Genomic DNA, 10,036 nt, shown 5'->3' on the forward strand with positions numbered 1-10,036 from the left:
TATTTTTAAATGTAAAAGGTTATGATTTTAGACTTTAACTTAGAATTGAATATTCCCACAAATGAGAATGTGAACTTGTTTCTGATACATCATCTGTTTGAGGCAGTGTGCTCTGTTTTACATAGTGTTATGTTTAAAAGTTAATTATAGACATTAAGTCAAGCGGCTACAACAGTATCATTATATATTGTAGGATAATGTTCATATCTCGTTTCTTCACTATAGAGAACCCTCTCAAACATTACCATTTACATTTCTCTATTGTGTCCCTGAAGTGAGAAAGATTGAGAGAAATCTTATTTTTTAAAAATGTTAGCCCGTCTGTACCCCCGTGTAAACTGACACCTGAAAATCAAGTGAAAAATTCTAAATGTGTGTACAAAATTTAAGTTACTGTCTTGAATAAAAGGGGCTGGAAAATTATTTAATTTATCAATAATCCCCACATTGCCCCAGACTACCACAATGGACCCTGATCTCAGGTAAAAAAAATCCTGAAACATCCCTGTTTATTCCAGGATCACTGCTTGCAGATCATTCCCTTCATAATAGAACAACTATCAAACGGTACTATTCACAAGTCTCCATCATGTATCTAAGGCGGGAAAATCGCGAAGGAATGACTTTTCGTTAAAATATCCTTTTAAAAATTCCCCTCTGGACCCCCTGTTTTAACATAGAGATCTGAAAAAATGTGATTAATACTATTCTTTTAATATTAACAACGGTACGACCACGCGATTGCAATATCTCCATCGTGTCGTCTCATGGCAATCGCGGAAAAGAAATTTTTGGTTATTTTTTTACTTCATTGCCCTATGGATCCCCCTGTGTTAAAGCAGAAATCTGGAAAAAGATCTGATAAATACTGCTCGGTGGACTGATTGATTGTTCAAAATTTCAATCTTCTAGGTACAAAAGTAAGCCCATCAAAAAAAAAGAAAAAATACAGGCCAAATAACAAAATATTTTTGAAGTTATGACGTGATCACTTCCTACGTCGACGCAGAAAGGCGTGAAACTATATTTAACGTGTTCTGCAATGCCTCTAGACATGAAGAAACAAAAAACACAAAGTAAAGAGCTTAATAGGTTATCTTTTAATCGAATGATGAAGACACTACTTTAGTACCCAAACAATAGGTACTAAAACTCCAAGGGGTTAACAAATCTTAAAGAACTTTCATGCGTTGAAACCCTCATATCGAATTGTGAGTTTATTTTAGGTGCTGCTCTCAAGCCTGATGTATAAAAACGTGAATTTTTCTGTGATAACTTTCAGTGTTCGCACCAAACCATTAGGCGTCATTTTGCATCGTCGCATAGCAGAGACGTAGATTACAACTTTCGTGCCACAACCTGTACTGTGGTTGTCTTTATTCATCAAACTATTGTCAATACATGCGTAATCAATAAAATGATTGTCATTAAAATTGGATCAAGATTATTACGAAATTAAAATATAGGTTAAGTCTTTGAGAAAATGATGAACACTTCAAAATGACGTTTTGTTTACTTGTATCTAGTAAGAATAAAACAGACATGGTAGAATGTAGCAATGTTATGCTAACAAAGAAAACAAACAATAAAATGCAATGTAAAAGGTTTTGTAAAACGTTTGTCTACAGAAACACATGATTTTGTATATGTCAAAATAGTCAGATTGCAGATATAGATGTCTGGAGATTTCGATCACTTGATGATAGTGCAGAAACGCAAGTTTCAGCATTGAGATTGGTAAACACCGAAAGATTTCAATGGATGATATATATTAGTTTCATCAGTCGAGAAAAGGGAATAAAAAGGTCATGTTTTACGAAATCGATATAGAACGTTAGAACGATAGAACAAGAGAACCAGAGAACTGGAGAGAGACTGAAGGAGAATGGCGTCGAGTATTATTCAGTTGAGAGTTGACAGTTATTACTCTCACAGTCAATGGCAGTTCCAAGTTTAAGGTCTGACCATCATTAGTCTACGAATTAAATCCAGGCCATAATACAACAAAGGAAGAGCTCTACAAATCCTGAGAAGATAACCAACAACACCCAAGGTATATGTTCCTATCTAGACTTGTCAAGTGAAGAAATAAGCAGAATTTATTACGTTGTGATCTGTTCTTGTTTTACATATCAGCTACATTGACACACATTTTCACTTAACAATGATTAGAGAATTTGAATACACGAATTGTTACAGTTAAACACCTGCGTTGTTATTATCATTTAACCGTTCTAGTTTGTATGTTAATTTTAAGATTTCCTGGTCATTTCAGATAATGTCCAGAGGACATTCAATCTGCGTAACTGAGCTACGCAATCCCAAAATTAAAGGCACACGCACGATGGTTGGCATGGTGGAGGCTGTCTTCGGTTTGATTCCCGGGCGATTTAGTGTTTTGGAGTAATAACCCATCCTTTACATGGTGAATGCTGTCTTAGGTTCGATTCTGGGACGAATTATTGCTTACAATAATACTCCACATTGACATAGTGGAGGTTTACGGTTTGATCCCCGGCAGGTTTTGTTTTAAATATATGAGTACAGCATTGGTATGGTAGAACCTTAGGTTCGATTCCTGGCTAATACCTATGATGAAGTAAAATAACAAGAGATTAACTCACACAAGAGGTTTTACCATGGTATATGTACAATCACCGGTAGTGTACACTGAAAACATGGCAATGACTCTTGCAAATGTCAGTCCTGAGGCAGTGTGCTATTACATGGACGAGGTTTTTTTTACGTGAGTGAGCAAGAGAAAATGGTTCAAGTGCTAGAGTCTAATTTTCAAAGACTGCGACATTATGGTTTAAAACTATCAGTTGAAAACTGCCAGTTTGTAGAGGAGAAAGTATTGTCTTTAGGTCATGTTGTAAGTGACGTGGGATATAGATAAGCCCGAAAGTAATACAAGGTATAAAATTTTTAAACCTCCAAAGTCACTAAACGAGTTAATATCAGATTTCTACAATCTTTCTGGCGACGATAGAAGATAAATCCTTTCATGAAATCTTTTTCCGGGATCCCGAAATTCTCATTTTTTCTTCTCGTTCCCATAGGTATTGTCTGAATGCATTTCAACGGTTGGTAGCTGTGTTCTACCCAATTCCTTGGGTGTCCCAATAATGCTATTCCTAACATCAGACCGTAACAAACTTGTCGATGCCATAACGTCAGCGTATCTGTCACTCTCTTCCTAATAAAAAGTACTTAACACAACTGAAACACTGTTCTCACTTCTACATACTGCACTTCACACAAAAACAAATTATTTAGTTAAAATTTCCTACAGCACTAATAAATAACTCAAGCAGCAACAATCACGTTCGACACAGCTGCATGACTACTGGCGACTGATAAGACAGATCATTTCAGCTGGGAAAGTACAAGAGAAGAGGCATTCGGGGACTGGTGGGCCTCAGGTGATCTAGTGTGACAAGCAGATGCATACGGCATTGGGAGCAAATTATTTATACTATTACTGCTCTTAGAATTTAGCACTAACGTGTTTTCTTCGTTATTCAAGAGACTTCAATAATTTTATATTAAAATTTAATTGTACGATCCGCCAGAAAATCAGTACATTTTTACAAATAATTAACTAGGTTTTTATGCTTGTGGTGTACAGAAATAACCGTAATAAATTTGTTTTATGTATTCATTTCTCCTTTCCAATGCTATTTCAATAATTTAAAAGACCGAAAAATATAGGAAATATTTAAAAATATTTTTTTGGAAAATCAGTTGAAAAGTGAATCTTTTGTTGGTTTTTCTAATATTTGGGCTCTACTCGGCAGCAGAAGGAGTTGTCTGATCGAGTTGAAATTTTTTATACGTTTAATTGGTGCCATTTGGCCAAAAATCCGCACTAGCCGTAACCGGATTTCGAAAAAAAGTTTTTTTCGATACACCCTCCTCAATAGTGAACTACAAAATGTGAGTTTTGAATATATATCCTAACATAATACGTATTTATCTTTCCATAATATATTACGAGAAGTAAAACGCCAAAACTTTCCTTTCAAACTCCACAGTATAAAGACAGAAAAAGGGTAATTATAATCTGATAACTTTGAATAAATAATTCCACATTATGAAACGATTACGAACATTTACATATGTGGATTCTGTCAAAGTACTGCAATACAATGGTTTCTTTTCTTTCTTTTCAGTCCTACACACAATTCGATTGTGATGATTGGATGCTGTTCACGCTAATTGTTAAGAATTTTGCTTACATCATGTAATTTTTATTGTCTTAAGCCTAAAACGTACATAAGTCTGCGATAATCACTGATATCTGTATATATATAAGCTATTATTTTAGCCCTAACTGTTGTTCTAATTACTAGCGCATGAGCCTTTTTGTGTGAGAGCTCTAGTGGGAATTCCACTTTAAACTGTAGATCCACGTCTCAAATCATCTTGGTTCTCAAGAAGAAAGCTAAAATTTACGTTTTGTTTGATTTCGTTTCGTGTTCCTTCCAATTACATAAAGCGAATCTCAAAATAGATTTGAAGTACTGTCTTCAACTACCATCGGGCAACATAAAAGTTTGCAGATTATATCTTCTGAATTGAGACAGAAACTACTTTACGAGAGAAGAGCAGACTGGAAAAACTTTTTAGTTAATCGAATCGAAAGAGAAATAATTCTTCAAAACAGAGACGAGACGAGAATTCTATAAAAATTGACGACACAAGAAAATATTATTTCTTGTCTTCCTCGTGAGCAACACTACTATATTTGGGATTAAATTATGGTCTTCACATGAAATATACAGGCTGTATTCCTTACCTGTAAATCTTCTCCTTCCTTCTACGGACGACTTGATTTAATTCCCGGTACGTTTCGGTAATGTTGCTTACGAGACGAGACGAGAAATAAAGTTTTCTCCTGTCTTCTCTTAAATTAAGTGTTGGTCTCATTTTGATTCTCGAAGAATTATTTCTCTTCTCGTTTTATAAATTTATGCCTTAGTTTTCTTCTTAATTTTAACTAGAAATTATGAGAATGCTTCCGAGTCACGAAAGGTTCACTAAGGGTGTAATATATCAACATTTAAATCATATTAATTATTTGAGTATATTATGTAATAACTTACGTATCTTAAAATGTTTTTTAAATACTATTCATTGTCCGTGCTGGTGGCTTTTCTCGTGGTTCTCCCGTCTCCTAGCTTTCTTCATTCCACCAAGTCATTCATTTCTCATCATCACTGTCTCATGTAGTCTAACCGCCATAAGCACGGAACGTAAAAGTGAAAGATTTCATTTTACCCTTCATTGTGTTCGTACAACCACTGTAATAATTTATGAATTTTTACTATGAATCATGTAATACTAAAAACTGGTATCAAAGACTTCAGTGAATTGTTGCCCATGAGACTTGATAAATATCTTGTCTCGAAAATCAGATAACAAGTGTTGTTTCTCTTCTCGTCTCTAACTTGGACATGCACTTCTTGTCTTAACTTTTATTAGAACATACACATCTCGTCTCGTTTCCGAGACGACACCAAAAATTCCTGTGTTCTACACATTACTTTTTTGCTTCTTCAAATACTAAATTTCTCAGTCACCTTTCATGCAACTTGTTTTTATTTGCTTGATTCTACAAGTATTTAACAGTTTAGTTGAATTTAAATATTTTCCTTTGAACTGTAATTCCTTTCTAATCAGATATTTTTAAACGAAAAAGTGCTTATGCGATCTAGCATGATGCAAAGATTTTAGAAGAATCAGTAGTTTTAAATCGTACTAACAAATTAATATCTTGAAATTTCTTTCAGAAATATGATTTCTAAGAATTTTCTTTTATATAATACGTACGTTTCTCATTACCATTATCTTCCGGACAATAACAGTTTTAATGTGATAGGATTTAAATTCTCCCTCTGTCTCTCTTCTTAGCACTGAGTACTTATCATGCAAATTTACTATATACAGAGTGTTTCAAAACAACACCGGCAACGTTTGGGGGCTGATTCTTGACCCCAAAATAAGAAAAAAAGTATAGACCTATCTGTGTGCACAAATGCTTCATTTGTATTATAGGCTGCCGAAAATGTGAAAAAAAATGAACATCAAAGGACCAGAATTCCAAAACTATGAGCCCTACGTACGACTCCTGCGGCCAGCCTATCCCGAAAGGAAGCATTTGTGCACCTGGGTTGGTCTGTATTTTTTGCTATATCTTGGCGTAAGGAATCGATTTCCAAACGTTGTCGGTATTGTTTTGAAACACCATATATATATATATATATATATATATATATATATATATAGTGATTCACAAAAAAAATCTGTAAAACAACTTGTTTTTTTTTAAAAAAAAAGCTCTCGTGTTTAAGTGGATAACTTTGCCCTGCACATTCTGCGCATGCCTGTCACTACTTTGTGTGGTGTCACTCGCTACGTAGAATGACTTCGTTTTATACTGTCGTTCCTTACGCCGATGCAAGGCAAACACTATTTTCGCAAACACAGCTACAGCTAGGGACATAGAGGGAGTGAAACAGAACACTCACAGTTCGCTGTATAGCTGCAAATACTTAGAACTATTAGACGTGAGACCCATAGTCAACTATAGTTGCTCTCTTGTTACAAGGCCTTCTGTGAGGGAGACAACATTAGTTACCGCGCACCTACCAAGGTCAGTTTCTGAGACGGAAGGAAAAAAGAGCAACATAAAACTACTTCTTCCTGTTTACTTTTCACGAATGTCTTCACCTTCATGCGTACTGGTCACGTACCAGGAAGATTTAAATGACATGCTGTTTTATGTACATATTCCCTATAAAAATATAAGTACTGAGAAGGAAAAAAACGTAGCTAGTTTTGTTCTCATTTTTCTACTAGGCAGGGGAAATATGTATGGCTGTTTCAACACCCTTCTTGTAGTTTGCTAAGGAATCAATTTATTGACTAACGTGGGTTCCTGTCACCACGGCATGGCGCGTCCTCAGGTTGCGGATCGAGGAGAAGGCCTCTAGATATAGAGGTTAGCTGCGAATATACTGAATAAGCAGTCGCGGACAGACGACTAGGAGTGGTCCTCCAGCTTGGGGGTTTGGATAAGGCTAACACCCTCATCCTGTAAAAAAAGGTACTTGTTCAGAAATATTCACAAAAGCCTCGGACAAGGACTGATAACTTGGCTCGACATCAGCAAAAGAAAATGGACATGAGATTTGGAACATGGAATATTATAAATCTTTATAGGGCAGGCGCGTTAAAATCTGTAACAAGTGAGTTAGAGAAATACAGGATGGACTTAGTAGGAGTTCAGGAAGTTAGGTGGGAAGGAAATGGATCTGAGAATTCCGGAAATTTTACGTTCTATTACGGGGAAGGAAATAAAAATCACCAGTTAGGAACAGGGTTTTTCGTTCACAAACGAATATTACCAGCAATTAAACGGGTTGAATTTGTTACTGACAGACTTTCTTTTATTACTCTTAAGTGACGGTGGTGTCATATTATTGTTTTAAATGTACATGCTCCAACTGAAGATAAGGGTGACGATATAAAAGATAGTTTTTACGAAGAAGTGGAACGGATATTTGACCAACTCCCGCGATACCATATGAAGATTCTATTAGGGGATTTCAATGCGAAGGTAGGACGAGAGGATATTTTCAAACCGATTATAGGGAACGAAAGTTTGCATAAGGAAAGTAATGACAACGGTGTTAGACTCGTGAACTTTGCAACATCCAAAAACCTAATCGTGAAGAGTACAAAATTCCCACATCATAAATACACTTGGACATCACCAGACGGAAAAACACATAATCAAATTGATCACGTTTTAGTAGATAGAAGAAGACAATCTGGCATAATCGACGTACGGTCGTTTAGAGGGGCTGATTGCGACACTGATCACTACCTGGTAGCAGCGATAATACGGGAGAGATTATCGTTGAATAAAGGTAATACTCAATGTCCGAAAACGGAGAGATTTAATTTAAAGAATTTAGAAGAGAGCCAGGTAAGAGAGGAATACCAGATTGAAGTTTCGAATAGATTCTCGGTTTTAGAAGACTCGGAGTGCACTAGTGTTGAGGATACTTGGATTGAAATTAGAGATAGCATTAAAAGTTCAGCAATAGAAAAATTGGGACACGCGGAAATACGTAGGAACAAACCATGGTTCGACCAAGAATGCATTAAACTAGCAGAGAAGAGAAAACAGGCAAAATTACGGTGGCTACAAAATCCGAATTAAATAACTACACAAAATTTCGCAGATATCAGGCGGGAAACTTCCAAAACTTTTAGAACAAAGAAACGGGATTTTTTGAAAGCTAAAATTAAGGAACTTGAAGATAATAGTAAAAATAAAAATATTCGGGACATGTGTAAGGGGATCAGCGAATTTAAGAAAGGCTATTAACCTCGTGCTTATATATGGTCTAGGAATTAATTCGTGCGGTTGGTACGCACACATTGAAGCTGTAGTACAAACACAAAATATATAAATACCTTAAGAAAAAATATTGTCCATCGCTAGCCACCACTTTCGCCCATCTGTCGGGCAATGTACGGATTCCGTGGCGAAAGAAGTCCTCATCCTTGGAAGCGATCCAGTCAGAGACCCATGTTTCGATATCTTCTGAAGAAGTAAACCGCTGTCCAATCAAATCGTTGTTCATGCAATCGAACAAGTAGTAGTCCGAAGGAGCAACGTCTGGTGAATACGGCGGGTGGGATAAAACTTCCCATCCGACATTTTCTAAATAGGTTTTGACCGGTTTTGCGACATGTGGGCGAGCGTTATCATGTTGAACAATAAGTTTATCATGTCTGTTCTCCCATTCTGGTCGTGTTGTGGCCAGAGCTTGCTTCAAACGCATTAATTGTCGTCGATAACGTTCTCCATTCATAGTTTCACCCGGTTGCAGCAGCTCATAGTACCTTTCATATCCCACCATATGCACAGCATAACCTTTGCACAGTGAATATCTCGTTTTGGTTGTGATGGACCTGGTTCACCTAGGCCTTTTTTCGTTTAGGGTTCTCGTAATGGATCCACTTCTCATCACCCGTAATAATTCGATGCAGAAACCCCTTTCTGCTCTGTCGTTGAAGCAGCAATTCGCAAATGGTTTTTCGTCTTTCAACGTCTCTGTCTTTCAATTCATGTCGAACCCAATGTGACATCTTTTGAATCATTCCCATGGCTTTCAAGCGTTTGGAGACTGTTGTTTGATCAACGCCTAATGCTGCTGCAAGTTGTTCCTGCGTTTGACACGAATCCTGCTCGAGCAATGCTGTCAATTCTTCGTCTTGAAATTTTTTTGGCTCTCCAGCTCGCTCTTGGTCTGCCAAGCCGAAATCACCACTTCTAAACCGTGCAAACCACTTCTGACACGTTCGCTCAGCTAGAGCATGGTCCCCATACACTTCCACCAAAATACGATGACTTTCAGTCGCACTTTTCTGCATGTTAAAGTAATGCAGCAGGACACCCCGCAAAAACACTTTATCAGGCACAAATTGCGCCATGTTCACTTAACTACAAACTGGTGTTGTTGACGCTTTAATCCACTGCCCTATACTACGAACGATACGCGATGACAGGGGTTCGCAACACATGTGTGGGTACACGGAACTGTGGGACGCTCCGTTCGTTGCGCCATCTCTTGTCCACCCGCACGAATTAATGCCTAGACCAAATATATTAAAGAAAACTGACGGAACAGTTCTCACTGATACGGATAGCCTCTTAAATAGATGGAAAGACTTCTTTGACGATTTGCTGAACACGTCTAATGAACAAAAACTAATGTGCGTGGAGAAAAGGAGATACACACCGCAGAACCGTATATTCCACAACCCAATCGAATAGAAGTGGAAGCCGCTATAAAGAAATTAAAGAAAAACAAATCTCCGGGTGTAGATGAAATTCCGGCTTAGTTAATTTTAGCTGGAGGCGAAAAATTGTGGAACAAGATAAACAAACTCATTCTCCTTATCTGGAACAAGGAAGAATTGCCACAAGAGTGGAAAGAGTCAATCATTGTTCCAA

This window comes from Thermobia domestica, unplaced genomic scaffold, assembly GCF_964235325.1.
Source record: "Thermobia domestica unplaced genomic scaffold, izTheDome1.hap1.1 HAP1_SCAFFOLD_680, whole genome shotgun sequence".
NCBI lineage: Eukaryota > Metazoa > Arthropoda > Insecta > Zygentoma > Lepismatidae > Thermobia > Thermobia domestica.